Source organism: Podarcis pityusensis (genome assembly GCF_964106645.2).
Source record: "Podarcis pityusensis genome assembly, chromosome: 4".
Classification (NCBI taxonomy): Eukaryota; Metazoa; Chordata; class Lepidosauria; order Squamata; family Lacertidae; genus Podarcis; species Podarcis pityusensis.
The window spans coordinates 63233279-63259639 of record NC_138027.1 but is presented as its reverse complement, the minus strand read 5'-3'; the positions used below and the strand labels follow the sequence as shown (position 1 = coordinate 63259639).

At 39.9% G+C, this 26361-nt stretch overlaps 1 long non-coding RNA gene across 2 annotated transcripts; it reads left to right on the top strand.

The window, feature by feature from the left end:
• The first annotated feature begins 912 nt into the window (after positions 1 to 912).
• LOC308476095 lies at positions 913 to 25802 on the top strand. 2 transcript variants are annotated; one of them, XR_013985710.1, is made up of 5 exons: positions 913 to 1394; positions 2547 to 2666; positions 21725 to 21902; positions 22692 to 22812; positions 25610 to 25802. It is a non-coding gene; the product is annotated as an uncharacterized lncRNA (long non-coding RNA). The 2 variants fall into 2 exon arrangements; XR_013985709.1 differs by lacking the exon at positions 2547 to 2666.
• Positions 25803 to 26361: the final 559 nt, after the last annotated feature.

Here is a 26361-nt window from a genome sequence, read left to right as displayed (position 1 = left end):
CCAACTTCTTCTAAAATGCTCCACACAAGCGTACATGTGAACAAAAACGTAAAAAAATGACATGTGGCCATAGCTCAAAAACTTGACCTGATTGAGCAAAACCAATGTGATTTTTGGATTCAGCGCATCAGATTCGTCCTAAATCAACTGAAAAAGTGCAGACAACAAATTTGTTGTTGACCAGTGTAATTGATGCTTTTGAATTAAGGTGCTGGAGGAGACTCTTGAGAGTCCCGTGGACTGCAAGAAGATCAAACCCATTCATTCTTAAGGAAATCAGCCCTGAGTGCTCACTGGAAGGAGACATCATGAAGCTGAGGCTCCAGTACTTTGGCCACCTCATGAAAAGAGAAGATTCCCTGGAAAAGACCCTGATGATGGGAAAGATGGAGGGCACAAGGAGAAGGGGACGACAGTGGACGAGATGGTTGGATAGTGTTCTCGATGCTACCATCATGAGTTTGACCAAACTGCGGGAGGCAGTGGAAGACAGGAGTGCCTGGCGTGCTGTGGTCCATGGGGTCACGAAGAGTCAAACACGACTAAACGACTAAACAACAAGTCTTGGTTGGAGGGGAGGTTGTAGTCTCTGCCTGCCCCTCCACAGGTAAGGGTATCCTGTTAAAAGGATCTGGGAGGAGTGGCTCTTGTCCAATGCCCAGACGGGGGCTAGGATCATACCACTCCTCCAATAGGGACCGCTGGGGGGGGGGAGAACGCATCCATAACCAATAAAGTTGTGGCCTTATTTGATCCCAAAACCAATATGCTCCACTTCTGACCTTCGTGCATTCATTGTGGAAGTCTTGGGAAGGGGGATTCTAGCCAGGTTCAGATGAAGACCATTAGAATCCTCTCTGCATTCAGAGTGAAAGGAGGATTCTAAACACATTCAGCTGAACAACTGGAATCTCCTTGCAGACATCAGGAGCTGAGGGGACAGGGCAGTGCACACAGAAACATTGGAGTGGGGGAATTGTGCATGTCCCAAGTTCAACCCTCATGCTTTCTTCTGAATGTCTGAAGACAGCTAAACTTAGAGGGAAAAATAGCACCCGACAGAGTCAGGACCTGCCAAGGCTAAAACAATGAAGAAACCCATGACACTGGCTACCTTCCCCTCTTCAATGGGACCTCATAGAGAGAAGACTAAGAGATGTTGTAGGCACATTTTAAGAAACAACTAACCTTGAGCCAGCAACAACAGCTTAAAAAATCATTGAAATAGTGAGAAATCCCAGGACTCTTGACAGTAGTCTGGGAGAGAGGGAACAGTTCCACTACTGGAGGAAGTGATTCACAAGAGTTGGTGGAGAACTTACAGTACAGATCTTAATCAAAACATGAAGGAGAGGAAAGGAGAATGAGGTATAAAACAGAAATACATAGATAAGGTAAATGTTTGGGTTATTTAAGGCATTTGTGATTCCTCTGGCATTTTGAAGGGAACAGAACTTAGAATTCTAAAACCTCTCCAGTGAAAATTTATAATACTCTGTGTGGCCATATGGCATGTGTAAATATTTCCAGAATGCTGTGGGCTTTGAGATGGGATGAAGAGAGCAAACAGTTTTATTACCATTTTAATGAACACTGATGCTAAAGCTTTAGCTGAAGTTCAGCTACACTTGTGAGTAGACTGCGGGGTCATCCATAAAACATGTCATACTTAAAACCACAGTAGCAGCTCTTTTTACTCCTCCCTTGACCTTCTTGTCACAATTGGTCTCAAACAGATTCTTTTCCAAAAGTATTAAATACTTATTGGGACAACCTTGGTATTTTATTGCCTCTGAACTATCACTCTATTTTTGAGTTGTAAGGAAGCTTCATTAATAGGGAATAATGAACTTGCTCGGTAGAAGCCTCAGCACTGCATGGGGAACAGAAATTCCCAGCTTACCTTTGGGTGCCAGGAGACAGTAGAAGAAGTGGGGGTGCTGATAGCTAAGGGTGTGCAGGGCCCCCAAGATTTACTTTGTCTGCATCTGTGCCTTTAAAAAATTGGTTCTGAGTTGCCCTGTACTTTTTCCATTTCAGTCTGTAGTTATGGGTCCAAACGGTTCTGTATAAAATTAGGATTTGTTTTCTTCATTCACTATATAATGGGGAATCCAAAAATGTCTATAGAATTTCCCCACTTTGGGCCAAAATTTACAGGCACAAGGGCAGCTCCATGTGGATTAAGCCTACCGAATAGGTCCAGAGGCTTTATGTGGAAGAAGTTGAAAGGGGTTTCTTTCCTCCATAAGAGATTTGCTTCTTGTTCTTTCTTAAAAAGGTAAAGGACCCCTGACAGTTAAGTCCAGTCGCAGATGACTCTGGGGGTGTGATGCTCATCTCGCTTTACAGGCCGAGGGAGCCTTTCTTATCTTGTAACAATTAAGAGGTTGGCAAATGATGTAAATTATCGCTTGCATATTTTTAAAAAGACATTTCAAGCTTCACACCAGTTCTCTTTGCGTCCTCCACAAAGTTAGGTTGTCCAGAATGCTTTCTGTAGAGCTCTTGATGTTTTTATTCTCTGTCTGTTCTTTTTAATGCAGATCAATATAGGGTTTCTGTTTGTTTTGTACATGAAACTTTTGAGTTAAAAAACCCCACGACAACTCTCTGCTGCTGTACTTTATCAATCTATCTATCAAGAACTCTTCAGTGCTCCGCAGGTAATATTTTGGACAACCTCAAATATATATATATATTTGGTAATACTGCACAAGAATGTGTATTTAGGAGAAATGCACATTAAAATGTGTATGTGGGGGGAACTGTAATTTAAGATAGGAAAAATGAGAAACTGAGAGAAACCTACATTGACAGATCCCTCTGTTCCTACACAAAATATCCCTCAGGCTCACATGAACCACTGAATGGAAGAAGGTGACTATCCCAGGGGCAAAGACCTCAAGCCAGTTTTAACATCTTTTAATACTATTTAAATATTAGTCACTGCCACATAATGCTGAATGGGTGGTTTTAGCTCGAGTGAGGTGGTTTTAGTTCCGAGTGCCTCTGTGTGTATTAAGTCTCTTGTTTACTGTGTCCAACATTTACTTTTTATTATTCTTTGATCTTGGTGTTGGATTAAATGTTGAATCAACTGTAATTTATTGCATTTTTAACCTTGATTTACATGTGGTTTTCTGTACATCACCTGTAGAAATTATTTTATGAGGTGACTTACAAATGTAAATAAATACAAGCAACGCCCTCGTCTTCTGCTGCAGAGCTGCAGCTTTCCTCATGACACTGCATTCGGCCCCATCCTACGCCTGCTCCTTCCTTGTCATGAAGCTTCACCTTCATATGAAGGCTTTGGCACCATCAGCATTTCTCCTCAGTCTCTCTCACAGTGATGTAAGAGCTTTCTTATTTGGGCTGCATTGGGGCTTAGCAATTTAGTTATTCATCTGATTCTAATAGGATTGTAATGGTAACTTTGGCATCTGTTTTACACATTGATTGTTTCCTCCTCTAGGACTTAAAAATGAACACCCCCAAAACTGGGGACGCAGATAATCTTCTATGGACCTGCTACAGGTCTTCTCTATTCAGAAAGCGACATTTACCACCTGTAAGGGATATGGACTTATCGGTGGTTGCCTTCATTTTTACGAGGCAACTACACAAGAGCTGGGTTCACATTCTCCCTCCTGAACATACAGGGACCTATCTCAAGCCCATTTGTTTTTAGGTTGATTGTATTCTTGCACTTGTATGTGTTATTACTTTATACTTGTTTTGTATATATGCTTTCAAATAATGTGAGCAATCATGGGAAGGTGGAATAAAACATTTTTCTAAAAAAGAAACAGATAAAAATAGGTGAGTGGATGATTCAATGAAAACAGATGGGACATATATCCTATAGCAAGGGTCTGTGGAACAAAACAAAATGTAGATGTTAAGAAGGGGACAGAAGTTCAAAGAACTGGAAGAGAGCGCAACCTCATTCTTGCTAATTACAAACTATGCAGGACTTGCATAGTTACTGCAGAAGGCCTGATGTCGTGTGCTTTTATATTGACAAATTGAATTCAGTGCTTTAATATATTGTACAGATGTGAAATATTGTTCAAAAGAGCCATGCCAGAATACAATTTTGCAATCACTTAATGTGCACGTCAATATTTTATAGGCAATTTTATTTAACATCTTGTACATTTATTTAACATCACTGTAGATTTTCAACAGTGAAACTGGAGGTCCTTAAGAGTAATTGTTCTAAAACAATAAGTGCCCCCCCCCCCATTTTTGTCTGATGGAGAAACAGCCATCATTTATATTTTTGAAAAGCGGTGGTTTAAAACGTTTCATTGTATCAATCAAGGTCAACTTAATCCTAGGCAATCTTAGGGCAGTCAAGTTCAAGTGCACAGAAGATGCAGGTAAAGTTGCAAGAAGAATTCCACTAAAATATGATTAGATAAAATGACTAGGTGAAGTGTGCATCTCTCACTCTGAGGCTGCATAGTGTGCATTATCATGCCTACCATGTAGCACTGCAAGCAGTGAAGAAAGCGCATGTTGCAGCCTGCATTGCATCTTCAAACAACTTACTGGTGGAGTTTCTACAAGTTCTCCAGAGGCTGCTGATTCCCACTATGGGGTGGGACTGTTGGAGCCCTTGAAGACTGACTGTGACCAGTTGACTGCACATTTTGGGTGGCCACTTATGTCTCTGAGATTCAGTCAACCTTCACCAGGGACCAAGCCGTTAGGGCAGGCATAGGCAAACTCAGCCTTCCAGATGTTTTGGGACTACAGTTCCCATTATCCCCGACCACTGGTCCTGCTAGCTAGGGATCATGGGAGTTGCAGGCCAAAAACATCTGGAGGGCCGAGTTTGCCTATGCCTGATTTAGGGAACTCTTTGCCAACTGAAGTTCAGCAGGAGTCATCCCTGTTTTCTTTTAAATGTCTTTTAAAAACTGTACATTGGAACCCAGTTTTCCTTTTTTACTATTTTATTGATTTTTTTACTCTGTTTTGATGTTTCTCTGTTCTGCACCTTCGTTATATTTTCTACCAAAGGGTAGTTTATAAATATTTAAATAACCACCAAATCAAAGTTGCTCGACTTTGGAGAGGTCTTGATTCTGCAGTTGCAGTCCTGACTAAAGTGTCCAATGTCATAGCATGTGAAATGGTGTAGGATTACGCTTGAGTTTATACAGTCTGATAAAATGCTTGCCATGCTATGGCCAACCATGTGCTCTCTTGACTTCTGTCCCTCTTGGCTTATTAAATGAAGCAGAGAAAGTTTGACTGGTTAGGTCAAGAATCTGGTTAAGATTTCATTGCATGAGGCGGTGGTCCCTGCCACCTTGAAAATGGCAGTGGTACAACCATTCCTATAAAAGCTGAACTTGGATCAATTACCTTGGACTAACTAGTTACAAACACTGGTAGTGGAGAGGATCATTGCAGGGTGGGGATGCTGGCATTCTTAGATGATACTGATTATTTAGCCCCAATCCAAACTGAATTTAGGCCTGGTCATGGAACAAGTTCAAATGCAGTGACTTTTTATGGAACCTGTAATTCATGTGTTTCCACACTGTCAACCCCAGTGTCTTTAAAACAATAAAAAAATAAAAACTTAATAGAATGGTTGTGATGCCACAAACCATCAAGAATAGAGTTGGGGTTCCTCAAGCTATGTGCCTGTGTGTGTTAGCTCAGTGGGAAAACTTTTCAGGACTGCATCCCTACTAACAATTATTGACTGCATCCTTATTGATTATTATTATTTTATTTTATTTTATCACTTGCTTCAAACAGTTAAGTACTTTAAGCAATTATGGCTGTAATCTTTTATGAAAAGAAGGGGCTATTTGATATTCTTCTAAGAGCATGGTGAAAAAATCTACATATTTTCTCACCATTATGGAGTTCTGGAAAAATAGTAGGATTTCTACTTTTTATCGCAATGGATATACTATTCATAAATAAATGAATTTATGAAGGACCTGTTGTGTGCAGAAGAACATTATCACCATTGTAGGCAAGACCATCTAGCTACGTTATGCTGACTCATTCAAGTTTATTTTAATATAAACTTTTAAATGTATTTTTTCCCCAGAATGTGTCATCAAAAATCCGTAGGTAAGTGGTGATTGAAGGCTGTCTTTGTATTACATTGATAAAGGTGACAATTTGTTTAACTTCGCTAAAATACTCACTAATTTCATTGCTCAATTCTCCATGTATAAAAAGTATTGTATTGTTTGAATGACAAAGTGATACTTTAAACAAAGGATGAATTGTGTAGATGAACAGAAATCACTTAAGTGCTTTTTAGGATCCAGATCCCAGCTTTGGGGCGGGGGGAAATCCCTTCGTTTATTATCAGGAAGGTATTTGCTTTCTTGAAGTTCAGATGCTGAAAGTTGCACTGTGGAAGTTATCCTACACATCCTTCTCTTTGTCTGCTTCAGTGTGTTACTTACTTAATGAGCCACAATGGGATTCAAAAAAGCCTCACAGGTGCACTTACTTGCTCAGGATGGCTATGTCTTCCTCTTGCCTTGTCCTTTCCAGATTCCCCTGCCTGCATTTTGACTGATCTTTAGAGCAGCTTTTGAATGCCTTGCCTTCAGAGGTTTTGACCTCCTGCAGCAGTAAACATCAGCCCCATTGAGCTTTTCTACCGTTGTTTCTTCTTCACCTTTGCTTTGCCCTAAGTCATCTATATAAATCCTGATCCTGCATTTTTGTAGTGTTCGTGCAAGCCAGTTTTGCAAAGATAGACCTACACCAAATTGTTTTTCTTTCACTGCTGTTTTTTTATTATTTATTATTTCTTGATAAACTGCAACCCCAGTGAAACCAAGCTAAGGTACATTTAGCATTACATATGATGATAGCAATTCTTATGACTATTCGTTATGGCTTATTTAAGGCTTACTCAAACCAAGTCAGACCATCGTTCAACCTATTTCATCACTGTCTTTGCTAGTCCTCCAATTTCTCAAAAGTCATCTTCTCCCACCCAATTGCCTCCTGTTTTTCTGTTTTATTTGCAGGGAACTTCAGAATTTGTTTAGAATTTTGGTGGGTGCAAGGTGAAGTTCATCTTATCGCTGTGAGATGTGTGGTTTGTGTTTTCCTTTCTATAAAAAAAATCACCGACACCTGCCTGCCCTACTGGGTGTGCAAAAGAGCCCATGGAAGGAGTTACCTCATAATGTCTTCCACTGAGCTTTAATTGAAACAGCTTTCCATGTTTCAATTAAAGCTCAGTGGAAGACATTATGAAGTAGCTCTTCCATAGCATGTTTTGCAGACCAGGAAGTTCCAGTAGTTCAGGAGACTCATCCAACATTGTATTCTGCTGTAAATGCTCCAATGCCAAAATTAGCTTGAGAAATTCTCCTATTTAAACCAGACTTTGAGGCACAGCAAAACCAAAGAACGATAAACAAATCGAAGTGGGAAATTGTCTCATTCCTCAGAAGGCCCCTATGTAGGTGGGGGGGGGTTTTTTAGGACAAAGTTGTATAATAAACTTTCACTGGCAGGTTTCAACGGACATTTGGACAATAGATCTAATAATGTGGGAACATGACAAATTATAGTTCTCATTCAACACAAGACAATAGTTTATTGATTTCCTACACCATTTTCATAGATTTATCTTGTAATAGAAAATGTTCACATTCTTTCTAAATACTTATTGATTATGTGAATTCCCAAATAATTGCCTCATCAGTAGATTAATCTTTCTGGTACTCTAGTTTAATGTACAGTTAATTTCTTTACCATTATCAATTACACAGCTGATTTTGTTTTGCCCAATTAACAAAAATACTCCAGGAAACACATGTGCAGATATTTACCAAGGTCATTTTAACTGAAAGAAGACCAACCGGACATTTGTAGAAGCACTTAATAGTAAAAAAAACCTGACAAATATTGACACATATAAGCATACTAGTAAGAGATGAATTCATTCTTAATGCATGCTTGTAAATGTCACTGCAGGCAGATAACATTGTATCATGAAATCAATTATGATATTTTATAGAAGATTGATTTATACCAGCAGATGAGGCATCAGATCTCTTTTAATGTTGCTTAAATCTTAAATGCTTAGTTTCTTAGTTTCTAATTACAGTGCTACAGCATATTTTCTGCACTGTTTTCTAAAGTAAATTATGGCTTGGATGATTATTCAGTTTACAACCACATAGGAAGAGCTCAGCTACTATGCATATTAATTAAGATCACAAATATATGGAATTCTGCCATTAAACCTTCTCCAGGGGTATAGATTTCTGCAGAATATCTGCAAGCGCCATTAGATTTCAGCTGCTTCCATTTATGCTGCCACAGTTGCTATTTTTGATATTATGAAGGCCCTGAATATTTCCATGTAGATGTACTTTGATCACCGTAACACTAAATCATGGATTTTGTAGTCCACAGTAGTCTCAAAATGCATAATAAATACTGCGCAGAGACTGAAGCATGAATGTGAATAAAAATATTGGAGGTTTGCATAGTGTAGCTAGCATTTGTTTAATGCATTAAACAAATCATGAAACTTGTTTATTATCACAGTGGTGCCTCACAAGACGAAATTCATTCGTTCCGCGAATTTTTCCGTCTAGCGAATTTTTCGTCTTGCGAAGCACGAAATCCCATAGGAATGCATTGAAAATCAATTAATGCGTTCCTATGGTCAAAAAAAGTCCAAACAAAGCCAAATTTGGTACAACAAGAGTTTATTAAGTGCTCTTTAAAGTCACACATACTGTAAAGAGCATTTCAAAATTCAAACCCAGAATTTTTTTAAAAAAACAGCAGAGTTGCCCAATGGTCACAGAGAATCATAAAAATGCAGGAAAAAAACACACACGCTTCCAGATTCTTGCAAACCCCTCCCCAACTGTTCCCCCAGCCACCCAGCACACAGAAATTCAAATCCGGAATTTTTTTTAAAAAACAGCAGAGTGCCCCAATGGTCACAGAAAATCATAAAAATGCAGAAAAAAACACACACAAGCTTCCAGATTCTTGCAAACCCCTCCCCAACACCAAGTCCTTGAATTCCAAACACCCCAACCCAAAATCCAAAACCCCCCAAAAAAGTTTTAAAAGCTTAACTTACCAAATGGCTGCAAAAGAAGTTTTGGAAAAGCTTCAAAAATCACCAAAGTCTTCAAAAACCTCAAAAAAGGCTACTATGTACACTGCGTTCTATGAGTTGCTCCTCAAAGTCAAGTCGCAACTGTATTAACGATGTTAAGAAAAAGGAAACAAACTTGCAAGACATTTTCGTCTTGCGAAGCAGCTCAAAAAATGGAAAAGCCTTTCGTCTAGCGAGTTTTTTGTCTTGCGAGGCATTCGTCTTGCGGGGCACCACTGTATTATTATTATTTATGTCAATCAAAGTCTGTACTGGTCTGGTCACAACAGATGCCTACAAATCAAGCCACTCTTTTGAAATCAGTCTGCAAAAGTCTGTGTTCACAAAATATAGCACTTTGAGAGGATTTTAGGGCGCAGTTTTATGGTCCTTGGGAAAGGGTACCAGAAGCCATTGGACATGTAAGCAACCTCCATCAATGAATACGGGAGTTACATCATCCGAGAGGTAGCTTTGACACCAGAACCTCAATCTTTAACTGCACCAAAGCCCAATGTGAGCTGGGCTAAAAAGGGGACATTGCAGAAGTATAGGAAGTGGCTGTGATTTAAATGATCCTAAGGTCTCCTTTCCTCTGTCCTACCCCACACTAGGACAGAATTTAGAAATATATTTATGAGGATGGAAAATATCACAGTAAATCTAAAATTATCAACCTGCTTCTGTCCCTCTTGCCAGTTCCGAATCTCTCTCTTTGGCGATCACTCGTAGCTGAGTAAGATTGTCTTCCATGAACGTGGTCTTAGCAGTGAGTCTGTAAGTGACTGTGGAAGCCAATTCTGGATCCACATGTCCACAGTAGGGACATAGGTTTCTGAGCAGGAGTTGATCATGGTGAGGGTTTGCTAAGTGTGCCGTCTGCTTAGGTTTTAAAAGTATGTCAGATCTGAATTTCATGCTTTCTTCATAACTTGATTTGACTGCAAATTGTGGTATATGCTTCTTATATATTTGAACTAAGGTGTTTGTCTCTTTTAGTTAGTGGATTGTAAAAATAAAATAAAGCTGGGTGGTATTCAGCTACTCAGAGAACACCCACTGAAATTAATAGACCTAACTTAGAAATGTTGATTAATTTAAATGTGTCTACTCTGCGTAAAATTTAGTTGATACCATCCATTTAATTTACAATGCATTGATTGCAAAAAATAGAAAGAAAAAGGAAAAGAAAAACTACTTTTATGAAACACCAGCACCACTGATCTGCACTTTAGCCATCAAGTAAATGGCTCTCTACATAGTGCTTTCAGCTGTATGGCCATGCAAAATGCAGATATGTTCCAATCCTTATTTTCAAGAAAACAGAAATAATCATTCCAAGATAGCTGCAGAAACAATATTCTATGGCCATGTTTCCATATCATATCAAAACAAAACTTTTAGGAAAATTAAAACAAAATGTCAGGTCCAAATCACCATAACCAGTGAATGTCTTACATGCTAATAAGACATCAAGATTACCCTCTCATTAATACCAACCTTTGTCACAATGGCCTGATGGAACCCCAATACAGATTTGGATCAGCTCTAATATCTCAGTCACAGACTAGTTGTTGTGATATGGTCTCCATCAGAGTGCCATGAGGCACTTGGCACTCAATGCAATCCAGCCCTGATCCCTCAGCTGCAGAGTTCTATACAGCAGATGGAGGGACCACTGTGAAGTCTGTGCAGGAAGGAAGGCCAGTTCAGCTGAAGACATTGATATTATAAGTACCTATTTTCAGGAAAGAGGGATTTCTCCTAGACTCCTGATTTGGCGGTAGAATGTCAAACCTGGAGCATGAGAAATGAAGCAGACCTTAATAAAGTAATGCAACATACTGAATTAAGCCAATAAATATTGACTTTCCATCAGATTTGCTTAATACAGGGAATGCCTACCAAATGTCTAGCGCCATGTTGTACCACAAATAGCCTTTGACACACCATTTAGAGGAAACATCAGCTGTCTCTTCCAAAGCCCCATGAGTGATATTTCTCCATTGACTTTTTTCCAAAAAGACAATTTGGTCTATAGCCCCATCACTTTTATGACAGAATATGCTGTGCTATGGCATGAACGATGGAACCAACCTTCCTCTCCTGTGTTATTACTCTAGAATTATTATTTAGCTGGCTTTGAGCCTGTCTGTTTTTAAGCTACTACATCATCGATCATGTGGGTCAAGCTGTTACAGAAATGGCAGGAGAGATCTGCAGTAAATGATCATCCTAGAGGTTATACACAGTCTTTTACATGACTGCAGGGGATGCTGAGAATTATTAAAAGGCTACAGCTGTCACATTAGCCCACCAAATGCACTCTTATCCTAGAAGCCACAGCCAACCCAAGGACTAATGACTGGTTGTACGATTTGACTGAGGCCTTTTCTATTATATTGACATCATACGTCCTGTATCATAAAAGCCAATCTCATGGACTTCATCATATTTTAGTGTCACATTCTAGAATGTACAAGAAATGAGAATTATGCAGCTAGAAAAAGGCTGGACTGAAAATGAAAGAAAATATGGGATGGGTGAATGACATCCAGCAAGGTTGTTAAAGGATGGCTAAAGTCTGCTTCGTCAAAGAAACTAGAGTCATGAAGGATGGTGGGCAAGTTTATTCTCTACTCAAGCAGTAACTCTGAAAACATCCCTTTATTTTTACATATTAGATGTAAAATGCTATTATTCATTGCTATTGGGAAAGCTAAAGAATTACACTTCCTGGCACTACCACAATATTGGGTAAACTTTCCCCTGAAACTGGGTGGACAAGCCTATCCCTTACCTCACACAATGTTTCATCCAAATCAGTCATAGTGTATGAGGTATGGCACCACCACTGAAGTGCCCTCCCAACTCCTGTACATACTCTGTGCCTATTGCCACTGCCAATTCCAATGCTTCCCTTGCCCTCGTTGCTGCCCTGCCCCATTCCAGTCCCAGAAAGAAGCAGTGTTGCCACAGCTGGGAAAGTGACAATTCAGTAGTGGTGTACCACTTTGGGTAGAACTACTGATTCAACTGATTCAAATACCTTTTAATTTTTCTGTGGTTTTATTTAAGAACCACTATCCCACTTAAAGAGGTAGGTTTCATAATCCGATCTCTCCTCAGTCCTCTCCACAATTAAATCTCCATCTCCTTGCAAAGCCCAATCAGGTCTGGGTGGTGTTCAACACCAACACAAGCAGCCAGGTTTATTATTATTATTATTGGTGCTGCTGCTACTCTTACTACTTATTACTAAAATGGTTTCTAAGTGGTTTACAGATATAACACCTGTTACAAAAATACGACCACACCTAATTGAAATACAGTATTAGGCCACTTCGACAAAGCATTAAAACAAAAACCAATAATTCAAACGTACAATAAACAAGCCCATTAAAACAACATAAAAAATAAAACAGTTAAAACAGGAAGCTAATAGAAGGCAGACACAGGTACCAATGCACATGCATAGCTGTACCAATGCTATGGGATTTGAGTGTTTACCATATTCTATTTATGACCCATTCCATAAACACTTATTACACCAAAATCAGGTCAGGGCCCATGGATTCTATTAATTTATCTATTTTGCGATATTTTTCAGAGTCCAGAAATTCCAGGTGTTTGCATTTTTCCTTAGAATTTATTTGCAGTGTTTGCCATCCATATTAATACCATCCATACTAATAATTATGCCTATAATTTGTTTTGTTTGAATATTATTGTAGGCATCAATCTGAGGAGCTGATAGAGACATAATAACTCTCTCTCTCTCTCTCTCTCTCTCTCTCTCTCTCTCTCTCTCTCTCACACACACACACACACTTTAAAATCTCCTAAAATAATCTTCCTGCTTTCAGCACCGACACATTTTTTTTAATACACAGACATCAAACCTCAAGTTGACTATTTGCTAATCAACAGGTTCCAACATTGCACAACTGTATTGTTAAAGGTTCATTATTATTAGACTTTGTTTTCACAGTCTCCTTATTATGTTCCTGAAAGACCTATAGTTTGGACATGGTTTAATGGTTTATAAAATGGTACATCAAACAGATGACTCAACCTTTTGAAGATAATATTTTTCAGGACAGGTTTGCCTCATAGAGTTTGTTTCATCCATGAGAACAGAACAGTGTGGTCAGATCAAGGTGGTAATAAAGAGAAAGCAAAGATAGGTGCCCTTATGAAATTGGCTTGCATGAAACAAAATAAAAAGTTACAACAGCTTTAAAAGAAAAATACTCTGCTCAAATAAAAAAGTCCCGCTAAGTTTTCATCAAGTTTCATACTACAGCTACATATGCTTTAACTGTCTCAATTGTTTAAGCTTAGAATTAAAACAAAAAGCAAAACCCTAATATAGTTATAAAGTTAGATATAATTCATGTTTGGAGTTGTTTTCTACTTTTCACATCATGCTCATTCCTCATAAATAGGTTTGGGCTTGAAAACAGGAGGGAAAGACAGAAGCAGTGGTTGATGTTGCTCACAGGATGGAGCCCTGCTCACCCTGTTCATGAGCATTTAATCAGGCGATTAACTTTTGCTTGTCAGAATATCCCTAGCTTGGGGTGGGGGGGCTCATTTCTGAGTTAGTATGGGTTGACAGAATGGGAAAATACACTGTTTAATAAATTTCGTCAATCAAATTATGCACATTTTTAGCCTTTCACCGTGCAGTCCCAGTGTGCGTTTCATATAGTTAGAGATATTGGAGAATTCCAATGAAAACAGGAAACAAAACCTGGACTGAAAAAGCTTGAGTATACCTGCCACCGCCATCTTGAGCATCTTGCCTAAGAAGGGAGAGGAACTAGCTAATATATGTTTTAAAACTACAGAGTTCAGGGAGACAGTGCACAGCCACCTCTTTAAGGGTCAATGGTACCAGTTCCCTCCCACAACAAGACATTTACAACTCACTAGACTCAACCAGTTGACCCCTTCCGGCTCACTCTTGAGACCCACTGTGAGCAAGGTTCAAGAGGACAAGTGGTTAGCTGGATCCCTTCAAGCAGTTTGTCCACATCAATAGGCCTTAACAATTAGAATCCCCATTATATATTTTAATTTGTTTCCCGCACGTTATGTAGACACTAAAACCACTGGCCAAAGCACAGGGCCCACAAAGCCCTTTAGTTGCATGTGCTGAATCCCTCACACATGGAAAAATCTCCTTTCCTTATATGAGAGAGGTAAACATTTTGTACATGCACAGGCATTTCCCAGTAGATATATTATGTGTTTCCCTTGTGTAGAAGATAATGGGAAATTCTTTTGTGTATAAGATTCATTGGCTGTGATCCAGGGGCTTTAAATGCATGCAATGATTCTGGCGCCCACAATAATTTCCTATTATCTTCTACACAAGGGAAACACATAGTGTATACAAAGGGAAATGACTGCGCAAGTGTACAATATTTCCCATTGGTGCTCACCTTGCCCTCCCTAAATGGTGCCTCTGGGTGTTTTTGGAAAAGGTTGCTAAGACTCCTATTATCAACAGGCATGCACAATTGAATTGATTAGCTAAAGATGAAATAAATTATTTAAGGGCTCTGTGATCCAGTGGCCTCTATGAACAGAAAGTCCTTAACTAAATTACTCTACATTTACTATAAAATTTCAATTTCCTGTGTCTGTTAGTGGTTGATAATAGGAATCTGATCACTCTCCTTCAAAGATGCCCAGAGGCACCATTTAGGGAGGGCAAGGTGGGTAACAATGTTATTATTCCTAAATAGCACTTACATTTCTTTCCAAATTACTGGTATTCTACACTTGGTAAATATAAAACAATACAGTGGTATTTGTACTGGCTTTGTTCAGAAACAAGGCACAATTCCATTTACTTCAAAGGGGGTGACTGATTATCTCATATAGTTATAATTAGACATTAAAAAATACCCAGCTAATGATTTAAAAATGAATCACACACTTTCAAAACTAAATATTGAATATATTCAGGACTGGATTTCTAAACCTTTCTATAAATCTTCTCACAAAATTCCATTATTGGTATCTGCTAGAATTGGGAGGGAAGTCATTTTTGCTCAAATTTTAATGAGAAACCACCTTATTTACATGCTGTGACCAATACGTGCACCTATATACAGCTATCCTTCAAAATCCATACTTCTTTGAATCTTGCGATGCTGTCCTTTAGCCAATGCTGACATAAATGTGCCATGTGCACACACATGCGCACATGCGAAAATAACACAAGAAGATGCATATGAATGCTGACAAATATATGTAATTATCCATATATTTCAAATTGCTGTAGAAATGTGAAGAACTGATTTTAAGATTGGAAAGATGATAAAGAGAGAAACTGCAATCAGAGGTGGTCCCAGCCTAGGGGGCACTGCAAGGCATCGCAACTATGACATAGTATACTGACTTGAGCAGAATTGAAGATGAGGTGGAGCGAGGCACCAAATTTGGGCCTCTCACAAGGTGTTGCTAAAATTAGAAAATCTAAAGTCTGCCCTTGCTGCAACTGGGAGTTGTGTCCTTAGTTATAGTAACCTAAATATGTGATAACTGTATCTATCCTGCTAGGTAAGTATGTCTGTGCAAGAATCACATGAAATTTTTTTTGGATGCAAGACGTGGGTGGCGCTGTGGGTTAAACCACAGAGCCTAGGACTTGCTGATCAGAAGGTTGGCAGTTTGAATCCCCGCAACAGGGTGAGCTCCCGTTGCTCGGTCCCTGCTCCTGCTAACCTAGCAGTTCAAAAGCACGTCAAAGTGCAAGTAGATAAATAGGTACCGCTCTGGCGGGAAGGTAAATGGCGTTTCCATGCGCTGCTCTGGTTCGCCAGAAGCGGCTTAGTCATGCTGGCCACATGACCCGGAAGCTGTACGCCGGCTCCCTCAGCCAATAAAGCGAGATGAGCGCCGCAACCCCAGAATCATCTGCGACTGGACTTAATGGTCAGGGGTCCCTTTACCTTTACTCTGGAGTTTGATCACAAAGCTACATATAAAAATATTCAAGATTGGTGTGAAAAAATAAAAGTGATTGTAAAAAAGAAAAAGTCTCAAAAACACTTTCCTTGAAAAGGGATAACACTTTCAAGCATCTAAAAAAAGAAGTACAAGGCGGTCTCCTAACATCTGTTTCTATATAGTTAATTGGGGGGGGGGGAAACAGAGATCAACTCAATACTGGTTTTAAAACTTCATTCTCAAGGACACAGATGCCAGATTTCACTGAGCTAGATACTTCTCATACATAAAATAAATCCACATGCACAGTTCCCCGATACACCAAAAAAAGCAACAACCAAACATGCTGATACTAAATTTTGAGTTCTGGTATTATATAGTACTACAGTTACCAATATTTCTTCTAACCCTGGATGAGTCAGTTGTACATCACTAATATAGTAACAGAGCAGCATATATCCCAAACCACTTTTATGGGTCTTATATTCAAACAAAAACCTTTAAGACTGAAATGCATCAGTGCTGCCAGAATATCACAATATGTGAAACCATTTCTTTGCTTATACACAATGCTAGGTTTTCTGCTAACACTTATTAGATATTGGGTATTGTGGACAGAAATGCATCAAGGTAATTCCATCTGGCGTCATGCCTAAGTCTTGCAAATTTAGTGATGCAAATAAAGTGAAAATACCACTGGCAAAAGTTTCCTCTCACCTTACACCACTTCAAGTGCATGAACATATGAAACTGTTTTATAACAAGCTGGACTGTTGGACTGTGTAGCCTGTCTGAAAGGAACTCTCCAAGGATCAAACATGGGACTTTCTAACCCCACAAGCTGAGATCCTTTCATGGGGAGCAACAGAAAACTGAGGCTTGGGACCTCTTAGATGCAATGTATTGAGCTATGGTCCTTCCCCCAAAGGCAATGGTTTTTGGTAGTCATATTCAGATGCAGGTATTAATTTGGGTTGTGCTCTAGCTAAAGTTAGTTGTAACTGAGTCCTAATGAAATCGGAGGATTTCTATCTTGTCCAACAGCTTCAGTACATCACCTGACTTTAGCTGGGTTAGGCCAAGATCATAATTCCTCCCAGTAGCTTTGTACCATCTGCTGTTGGTAGCTGATCCCAGTATAATGGCTGACTCAACCTGTTTCAGTAGAATGGCTTCCAAGGTCATAATCCCAGCATAATGCTACAGGTCATAGCTTTTGATTAGCATTCAGTACACCCCACTGCACATGTCTTAGGGTAGATATTTAACTTTATAATTGTGTATCCACAGCATTGTTTAATGCTAATGTGACATTTTGCCATGAAATATTGAGCAACTATATAGATCTATTAAATAGAATACTTGGAGAACATATATTGACATTTACAAAATCTACATTTTGGGAGAAATAGTAAGAATAGGAAAGTATATAGGAGCAGAAAGACTAAGAAATCATTCAGGCTAAACAAAATATATTAGGAGCAAATATGTTCTGTCCATATGTTCCAGCAATTTGTCTACTGTGAATTTTGCCATCAAATGACGGTGTAGTGTATTCTATATGGCATGTATCTGCATTAAGGAAATCTTATTCCTTTTTGAGTTAGGAACCTCATGTGCCTTCTTTCCTGGAGTCCCAGTCCCCAAAACATTTTGTTGCCAGCCAGTTAAGGGACATTCTATTTCTATTGGATGGACATGAATTATGTTTAGGGTCTCCGGTTTGCTCACCTCCTATGAAGGCAGAGGCAAACAGATGGACTCAGTTATGTGACTGGCAAAGGTACATCTTCTTGAGAGTACAAGAAGGTCAGATAATAAATAATCATTGAACTAGACTGTTGACATTTGATTTGTGTAGATCAGATTGGAACTGGATTTTTGAAAAATGATACAGAAGCAATATTGTGTGTACTGCATACATTTTAAAATCTTGTTGTCAAGCAGTATCTTACCAGGCAATTAGACAGGTTGTTAAATCCAACTGCTTCAAGGTTTGTTTTGTATGTGCAGCTTTGCTTTCCATTAGAGGCTGAAGGAGGAGAAAAGGAAGAGAAAAGTGAGCTGTTAATAACGGTAATGGCAATAACACCAGCCATTTTATATTGCTTCACACCAGGCTTATGAGGTACATTAAGAGCAGCTGTACCAGAAAAATACTTACAAACCACAAATGTGGAGAGAACATGCTGTTACCATATTCATTAGACATAATTCTATTCTACAAGAGTACACACAGGCAACAGGGCAACAGAAGCTGTGGAAGGCTTTGAATGCATTGTTTCAACTGAGAAGCCAATATAGCCCCACATTACTTATGAACCAGGAGAACCAGCACAACGTAAAAGATTTCAGACTATCCAAAATGCTGAAGTAAATCATGGTTTGTTCTGAAAAACAGAACGTAAATATAAATTGAACATTAGAATAACCTTAGACAGGCAAGGCTGGAGGAGACGCCTAACATCATCAGTGAAACTTTGTCAGTAAAACAGGGGGGAAATTGGCAGATTGTGTGATGTGCTCTGTTTCCACAATTTGCTGCCCTGCTTTGCTGGAGGAGGCCTTGTAAACCAGTCCAAACCCTCAGGTTGGTTAAGGTTGTTGGGTTTCTTCCGACTCATTGTCTTTAATTGTTTTAATTGGTGGAGGAGGGGGGAGGGTGAAGAGCGCTAACACACAAATTGGGTCCAAGTTTTTCAGTGAGCCAGGAATGCTCACTCCACCCCTGGGGCAGGTAAATAAAAGCTGTTTTCCCAAGCCATTCAAAACAACCTCCTCATTAGCCCCTCAGTCACCAAACAAACTCCCCCTTTACTTACTGATCCAGTAGTAATGGGGCTAGAAGCAGTGTGAAATTAGAGAAGAAATTTGCTCCTGAACAGCAAACCAGGAGAAAAGAACTAATGGTTCTTAGGACTTGTAGCCCTTGGTAAGTCTACCAGTCCCAAGGGCCACAACATTTCTCCCCCTTTAGAATGTCCAAACAAAGGAGAGATGGCCATTATTTTCCCCTTCCCTGCTCCATCCTGGTAAGTAAACAGAAGAAGGCAAGGCATTTTAGGAGAAATGGTGGGAGGGATAAAGTAGTAGTTTTAATTTACAGAAGATAGGCAGAAGTAGCTCTGTTGTGGTTTAAGTGCAGCATTGGTGGAACTTTGGCAGCAGTGTTATTTTGTACCTACAGGTGTAGGCACAAGCCAAGAAGTGAGCCTAGGGACTGATCTACATGTAACAGCCACCACGTGATGGCTTTAAGGGTAGGTTTTTATGCAGAGGTTGGATGGCCATCTGTTATGGATGCTTTAGTTGAGTTCCTGCATTTGGACTAGATGACTCTTGGGTCCCTTTCAACTCTGCGATTCCATGATTCTACTTCATAGGATTGCTGTGACTATGTAGTTAGAAGTCACCACAGGCAATGTCTTATTGTGTGCATAGAAGAAATTCCACAACCACATTTCTTTCAAGTGGGGAAAATTGTCAAACGAGGCTCCGGGAGTTCTGAATGAGCTTTTTGTCCATGCTCATTTGTGCCTGACCAGTCCCAGATTAAAATGTGCATCTGTAGACATTTAATTTTGGCTGTATTTCTTACATGTGCGTATATACTAATTGTGTTTCAACACTCTCCAGGTGGCATACCTTTTCATGCATACTGAAGAGATGGGGTTTACAAAATTCAGATAAAGGGAAGTGGATTATACTCTAACAGATGAATAAATAATGAGCTTAATGCATAGGAACCATTTGCTTCAAAGTTTTCCATCTTCTTTCATTAAGTGGAAACATAGTTTTAGTTCATGCATACTAAAGTAGAGGCAGAAACATTTCTCTGCAGGACAAAGGCACATAACAATCAAAGCTAACCAAAGGGCTAAACACTAATTATGCCACAGAGCTAGCAGCTGAGTGTTAGGAATTATTTAAACAAATAGTATTTTAAATAACAAATGGAAGCAATTTTTTAAAAGTTGTTTTGGGGGGGAAATGCAGAAGTGATTGCTTTGCTAGGAAATAAGTGTCAGATAATCAGGAGCTTATCATCTCCAGGGAACAGAATATACTGTGAAGAATCTGACTTGAATTTACCCTTTATTGGTTGTTTGATAGGAATTGAAAATTGGAAATAAATAAACTCAGTCCATCCCTAGTTAAAGTTAATTATATTTAGTACAAATCACAGCAGAAATAAAAGAAATGCTCATTGCCCCAGAAAACAGCCAGTCAGGCTACACCACGTTATACTTACTGTTTTCATAGTTTAGGGACGCGGGTGGCGCTGCGGGTTAAACCACAGAGGCTAGGCCAGGGGTCTGCAACCTTTAAGACAAAAAGATCCACTTGGACCCGTTTCCGAAGAAAAAAAAACTGGGAGCCGCAAAACTCGTCATTATAAAAATAACTTTTTTGTCACTTTTTATTATTATTTCTTTGTTTGACCCCTCAGAATTACTCCTCCTCATAGAAATAAACGTTAAATTAACAAGTTACCATTTTGTGTGTGTGTGTTCTTCACTCCCCTTTCAATGCAGTGACCAGCGTACATGCCCCCTTTCAATGCAGTGACCAGCGTACATGCCCCTTACAATGTAGCGGGCGGGCAGGCGGGAAGGTGACGTGGGGACGGTGCGTGACTAACGCACGCACCACCCCCATGCGATGTCACAGCCAGTACAGCGCCCGCCACAGTGGGGAGTGTCGGGGCGCACAATGCACCTCCTCCCCTCGCTAGTATCCGCCCCGGAGCCGCGGCAAAGGTGTAAAAGAGCCACGTGCGGCTCCGGAGCCGCGGGTTGCTGACCTCTGGCCTAGGATTTGCCGATCAGAAGGTCGGCGGTTTGAATCCCCGAGGCGAGGTGAGCTCCCACTGTTCGGTCCCTGCTTCTGCCAACCTAGCAGTTTGAAAGCACGTTAAAGTGCAAGTAGATAAATAGGTACCGCTCAGGCGGGAAGGTAAATGGCATTTCTGTGCGCTGCTCTGGTTCGCCAGAAGCGGCTTAGTCATGCTGGCCACATGACCCAGAAGCTGTCTGTGGACAAACGCCGGCACCCTCGGCCTATAGAGCGAGATGAGCGCGCAACCCCAGAGTCGGTCATGACTGGACCTAATGGTCAGGGGTCCCCTTTACCCCTTTTTTATCCTTCAAGGGCTGGTACACCTTGAAAGATAGTGCTTTTTTTAAATAAAAAAAATCCCACACAAATAAATCAAATCACAGGATAAAATAATAGAATTGTAGAAAGGGACCCCAAGGATCATCTAGTTCAAATCCCTGCAATAGAGGGATGGCACTGCTTCAGTGCTGAACAGCTCTTACAGTCAGAAAGTTCTTCCTAATGTTTAACCAGAATCGCCTTTCTTGTAAATTGAATCCATTCTGGGTAGCACAGTTGGTTAGGGCATGATGCTGGTAACACCAAGGTTGCAGGTTTGATCCCCATATGGAACAGCTGCATATTCCTGCATTGCAGGGGGTTGGACTGAAGATGATGCTCAGGGTCCCTTCCAACTCTGCAATTCTATGATTCTATGAGTCTGACCCTCAGAGAACTCATAGAATGAATAACAGAATGATGCAATGCCAGTGTTCCTAGAGATAGCATCTTTTTTTACCTAAACAGGTTTAACAATGCCAGGACTGATGCCAGGTTTTAGGGAGGCCTGGCAAAGTACCGTCTGTGAGGCCCCCAAGTTGCTGTGACCTTGGTGGATTTACTGGGAGATGGATGACAAAAAAAAAAAAAAAAACCAGGAGCAGCGCAGAGCACACAGAAAGGAGCACCATATCACTGTAGTGAGGTAGGCATTTTTGCTATCCCATTGATATCCCTGATTCAACCAGGGCAAGCTTTCTTCCAGATGCTGTTGAATTACAAAAGGCATAGGCAAACTCGACCCTCCAGATGTTTTGAGACTACAATTCCCATCATCCCTGACCACTAGTCCTGTTAGCTAGGGGTGATGGGAGTTGTAGTCCCAAAACAGCTGGAGAGCCGAGTTTGCCTATGCTTGAACAATAACATTCATAATCTCTTACCACTGACCATACTGGCAGGGGCTGATGAAAATTGCCGCCCATCATCTGGAGGGTACCACATTGGTTATCCCTGGATTAAACAAACAGATTCTTTGCTTTGTAGTCATTTGGCACTGGGGAAAAAGCAATCTTAAAAGGACCTATCTAGCTGAGTACAATTGCCCTTTTTGGGTCAGATGGGCTCCTTTAAATAGGTTCAGGTAGGTAGAGTTGATGGACTTCCATTTCATGCGGCTCAGTGTGGTACCTTCCATGGTTCTAGATTCAGGTATGCTAATCATATGCATACTATCCCTTGCTTTTTCCTGTAGGACTAATTGCAGTCGTTAACAGTCGCCAACAGGTTTACCTTGCCCATTGAGTCAATCACCCATCTCCTACTACTCTACTGAGAAAAACCTCACCCCACCCTCCCATTTTATATAAGGGTCTGGTGACTTCTGTTTCAGTGTATCTGAAGAAGTGTGCATGCACACGAAAGCTTACACCAAGAACAAACTTAGTTGGTCTCTAAGGTGCTACTGGACAATTTTTTCATTCCCTTTAAATAGGGTTTCCCTTTCTACATCAGCCTTATGAAGACCTCTGAAAGGACACAGCAAACAGGAGAGCCATCTTCTTATTCCCAAGACTGCATTAAACAGTGAGCTTGGTTTCCACATCATTGCCAGGGTAAGGAGATACAAAAGCTAGAAGAGAAAGTGATGTCAGGTGTTTCTTACAAAGCCACAAGATCAAGTCAAGGCCAAGTGCTACCAGAGGCTGAGATGGGTCAATATGAGGTTGCAAAAATGCTTGGCCAGGACCCAGGTGAGAGGTCACTTGCCACTTGTCCGTGGAAAGATACTAAGCTGTTATCATAGTCTTATTTTGATAACAGAATGAAGTAGCACTTACTGTGAAGCATGGGACTTGCAAGTTTCAACAATAAATTTGCTTATGCTCAGAGTTGGTGTGAAACATTTCAAAGAGTGATTTTGAACAGGGCATTGAGGAAACTATTTTAGATACGTAGAATGGAAGTGGATGTCTCAGCAGACATTTGGGCTGGCATGCCAGGATATGAATATTGGGGAAGTTAACTCAATTTCATACCCTCTGCAGAAGCCAGGCTATGTAATCTGAGATGAGTTTGTGAGAGAGTTTCTAAATGATATCATAGATATGGATTTTTCAGTTGAAACCCCCACAAGTTTGGGATAATAGATAGCACTTTGAGAGTAGGTCTAAGTCAATTTTTCAAGTATAAAAGCAGGTGTTTGATACCTCACATTTTAAAAATAATTGCTGAATATCCCTTGATCATCCAATGACTAAAATACATTGAATTAACTTTATAAAGATACTTAAACTGTTTTTCCAGAATGTCTCAATTAAGGAAAATTAGGATATATTTCAATATTTCATGAAGACTGCTGTTACATTCCAATGGAATAATAATGTAAGATATGAAGCAGCTTTCAAATTTTGGTCTTTTTTTTTGTTTGTATTTCTTATATAAACAACCCCAAACAGCATCATTATCATCATCATCATCATATCTTCCAGGTTAAGCATAACAATGGCTCTCAAAGTGAACCATTCACAGTGCGACCAGGCGTTACACAGGGATGTGTTATCACCCGAACTCTATTATCTTCATAGTCACAATCCTATACATTGTCAAAGGGAAACTCCCCACCGGTGTAGAAATCATATATTGAACAGACGGAAAGCTCTTTAATCTAAGTAGGCTGAAAGCAAAGAGTAAGGTCATCATAACTCCGTCATAGAGCTTCAGTATGCTGATTACAATGTAGTGTGTGCACACTCAGAGGATGACTGCCAAACATCCTAAATATCTTCGCAGAAGCTTACAGAAAGCTTGGCTTATCGCTCAATATCCAAAAAATCATGGAAGACAACTTACTTGGCTATGAGTGATTGCCAAAGATTATATAGACAACCCCCAGACATCAGCATCAGCATCAGCATCAGCATCATCATATCTTCCAGGTTATGAAATAGTTCCAGTACTTATGCAGAAATGCTGTACAGTGGACCCTCCAGATACGAACTTAAATTGTCCTGGGGGTCTGTACTTACCCCAAAAAGTCCATTATCCAGAGGTGCCGCTTCTGTGCACGCACACGGCGAAACCCAGAAGTATATACTTCTGGGTTTGCCATGTTTGCAACCCGAAATTATGTTACCCAAAGGTAACGTAACCCGAGGTACCACTGTATAATGTTCCTGAATATAATATATTATTAATATTTTTAAATAGCAATGCAACTTTTACAAAATGAATAAATAGGTAACCCAAATCTTTGGCATGATATGAAAGACTTGATACTTTCAAGAAATCAATACAGAAAATCTTTCATGAAATTTAAAGTTTTTGTTTCCTCTGTGAAGTTGTGAAGCAGCATTAATACCCATGGAGAAAAGAGGCTCTGTAAAAGCCATGTGAAGATTTAAGATATTGGAGATTAGTTTACCCAATTCAATTCAGTTAATATGGGACCTTTTACTCTAACATCTTTTCAAGCTTGGGATAAGCTGAGGGCGACTGATAGGTTTTATAAATATTTCTTTTCAGAGGTACAGCTGAAAGGCAAATTAAACATTTGTCTGTGGTGCCTGAATGAAAAAAAGTCAAACAGAATGATTTGATTTCTATATTACTAATGCTTTTTGAACCAATCGATTGGAATTGTAGCATGAACAAAATGTAGTAGAAAGCTTGAAATATGATGCAGGGGTTTGCTTTAAATCTTGCATATTTTCGTGTAGGAGTAGCAACTGAAAGCTTATATAAGGTCCAAGATTTATATAAAATTTTGGCTTTGAAATAAACCATTTGCTTCCAATCTTTGTACCTTAAAACGTGAATATATCAGAGTTTGCTAAACTGGGCCTACACAAGATGGAAAGAAAATGCTAAACTCTCCACCTCTCTTCTTCTCATGCACCAGAGTGAGGTGCTTTGGGGTATAGGGGCTGGCAGGGCAAAAATTATTCTCCTAAACAGAATAATTTGGGGGCTTATGGAATCAAGGTTTTTACATACCTCTGCAGTTAAGAGCCTAAAGTTTGATTCTGTTTCTAAGGAAGAGATGTCTTTGATAGAATCATAGAATTGTAGAGTTGGAAAGGACCATAAGGACCATCTCTCCAACTCCTTGCAAGACAGGAGTCTTTTGCCCAATGTGGGGCTCAAACTCAGGACCCACAGATAAGAGTCTCATGCTCTACTGACTGAGCAATCTCATATGACTTTGCTTCTATTCCTGCTGAAACAGTATGGGAAATGTAAACATTTTTCTCCCCACCCAACTTACTAAAAATACTTCAGACTAATTTACAGTTTCTTAACAGAGTACCAATATAGCTTTTTTATATATATAAAAAGAAAGGAAGGAATGCGTATGGATATTGGAGACTGTCGTTTTCAACCATCTCTTGTCTTTCCATTGCAATTCAACAGACGTACTCTGGAGGCAAGGAGGGAACAGGAGAAGGAAGTCTTCTGTTTAATTACTGCTCTCAAACACAGATGGTGCCTGAAGCTTTCTATATGAATCCAAACAAGAGTATATATCAATTGTACTGTCCGCTCAGCTTCCACCGAAGCAAGCCCTCAGAGGATCCTGTTTGTAAACTGTGGCTGAATGCACGTAACAGAGACAAGAGGTTCAACTCTTAAAAACCGAGCTCCTCATTTCTCTTTAATCCCCTTGGGAAGCCCAGTTAATTAAAGCTGTTTATTACAACTTGATCAAAAAGTCTGAATTCTATGTGTCCTACATCTAGCTACTACAATATTCTCTGTCATTGAGCCTCACGAGGCCCCGAAGACTCTGACTTGGTAATTCAGCCATCAAAGAGAGAGGCTAACTAACTCTTTAGTTGAAGCTGTTTGTTCCAAGGTGCAGTGCAAAATACGCTCCAGGCTTTCCAAAGCTGCAGTCTGTGTGTGTCTCTCCCCCCCCCCCCGCGCCCCTCGCCTCCTGTCTTTACTTTAATCTAAAACCTCCTTGCCATACTTAATTTAACATTGGAATCAAATTAATTATTTTGTAACTAAATTGGTGTGAAGGATGTAAATTTCATATTTATCATGGCACATTAATTGATGCAGCAGAGTGTCCTCTGTGAGCAGCTGCAGTTAGTTTTCATATGAATAACGAACACATCTTACACACAAGGCATACTTGGAAGGGGGGGGCGCGTCCATAA